Consider the following 2494-nt stretch of genomic DNA (forward strand, 5'->3'; position numbering starts at 1 on the left):
CTTTGAACAATGAGTAAGGAGATTCATTGGGCAATGAGTAAGGAGACTTTCATAAAAATATGAAGAAGCCATTTCACTATGGAAGCAAAGATGATATTTTTTTAAAATAGGATTTTAGTACAACTTTGAAATCATTTGATATACACTTCCTATATTGTTGAATATTTAAATTGTTTATAGCTTTTTTGTTACTATACTTTGCTGTAGTGCAAATAGATATTCATAAACATCTCAACCATTTAATTCTATAAATTCTAAGAAGTGAATTATTAGTCAAGAATTTGAACATTTTAAGACTTGACAAATACTACCAAACACCCACCAAGAAATATATATTAATTTTTCTCCCATGAAAATAATATTAAATGCAAATCTCATCCATTCTGAGACAACTCATTGCACTATCCATGAAAATAAATGCAAAAACAAAAGGACTTCATAAGAGATAACAAACTCACTTTCTCCCTCATTTCCCAGTGTTAATGATATTGGACAGGTTTTATTTTTGGATATTATTGTGTATTTTGTGATCTCCCTTCATCACTGCTCATTTTATTCTAAAGAGTTGTGCATCATCTTCCCTATCTTTTATTTTGGAAACATCGCAAATATTTTTGCAAACATTCTTTCCAAGTTTACCATTTGAATTTTGTTTAAGTGTTGACATTTATGTGATCAAGTGTGGCCATATTTTCTTATAATTATTTTATCTATTTAACCATGTAATAATTAGCAGCCTTTCTCCATTCTGAGAAATTATTATATAATTATACAATTCTGAAAGAATTATTTTTGGAGTATATCATAAAGTGAATCTCATTTTATTTTTCTCCAAATGGTTACCCAATTGCTAGAAAATAAGTTACCGAATAATCCTTCATTTTCCTATTGCTTTATATCTCCATTTATTACCTCTATTGTACTAATCTCTTTATGTACACTCACTACTATACCACATAGATTTCAATACTCTGGCTTTGTAAGCAGTCAGGGGCTATGTCCATTTATCTTGCTATTTATTCCTAGAAACAAGAAAGCACCTAATAACTGTTTTTGAATTATGAATAAGGAGAGAGTCACTGTTATGCAAAACTGAGAAAGTGGAAGAGGACTCCTATGGAATGGATATACTCCAAGTCTGGATCTCTAAACACCAAGCTCGGACCTCCTCAATGCCCTACAATGATCAATGATTTCACAGCTAGCAAAACTAGAAAAAAGATTTTAAACATCTCTCCAGAAACTTTGAGATAATACTGAGAAAAGAAATATTTCTCCAATAGAAAGATCTTAATAGTCTTCATCAACAGCTAGTCAAATGTACTGCTTGAGAGACTCTAGGACAAAATGAATCTGATGTTTCCTTAATAAGTAGCAGAAGGCCAGTATTGTTTGCCAATATTCTGGAATCTATCTCTCTGTTCAGAACACCTAATTCATGAACGCAGTGCTTGAGGAATTTTTGGGGGCCTTAGTGTCATAAGGAGTCAAAGTTGAGATGGAAGTAGAAGAGCTGAAGCATATGGGGTGAATGTCACTGTATCCAGTGTGTCTCTATAAATTAAATTTCCAATTCTAATACAAACATGTTTTCTTGACATTGGTTTCATTCACATATAACCCATCAAATATTCCTTCCTAGGTGAGCCTTTCTTTTTTCCTTTCCTTAATCCTCCTTTCTCCCCTCTATCACACTAGTTATTCTATTCTACAGTGATACAGCTCGTAAGTTTCTCAAATTTAGCTCCAAAAAGTGAGGGATTGTGTCTGTACTTCCCAAATTTAGTATAAGATGTTATACACTATAAGTTTTAGTTAATGTTTATTGAATTAAATTAGTTCTGTCACCTAATAATGGAGCAGCAAAGGAAATTTTGTTTAAATGAAGGTCCCAGTAAATTATATCTGAATCAAAGAATCATGGACTTGCAGGGCCACAAGCAGGCCTAAAAGTCATCTCGTCCAACACCTCTTCTAATGCGTGAATTTCCTTTACATTCTATTTGAACACTTAATGATGAGCAGCATATACCTTCTGGAATTAGCTTATTTCATTACCAGTAGGCTCAGAGTTTTAAACTTATAAAACTTTTAAACCTTTAAAGTTCTACTTTCAGGTCAGCAAAAGCCTATTCTCCTTTAACTTCCACCCAAAGCAAGTCTACTGATATCTCTTTCATATCACAACCATTCAAATATTTCAAGATATAGTATCTTTTTATTTCAGAAAAAAATATTCCAAGTCTTCCAAATTTGGCTCACCAGTATGGTTCCAACTTCTGTCTCCATTCTTCAGAGGTAGGCTGACCATAGAATTATGCTATACCATCAACCTCCCACCCCCTTCTCCCTGTCCTTCATCTTATATTTTACAGTTCACAAGTTTATTTATTTAAAGATTTTGTTTATTCATGAGAGAAGAGAGAGAGAGAGAGAGAGAGAGGCAGAGACACAGGCAGAGGGAGAAGCAGGCTCCACGCAGGGAGCCCAACGT

Source organism: Vulpes lagopus, chromosome 17, assembly GCF_018345385.1.
Source record: "Vulpes lagopus strain Blue_001 chromosome 17, ASM1834538v1, whole genome shotgun sequence".
NCBI classification, from domain to species: Eukaryota; Metazoa; Chordata; class Mammalia; order Carnivora; family Canidae; genus Vulpes; species Vulpes lagopus.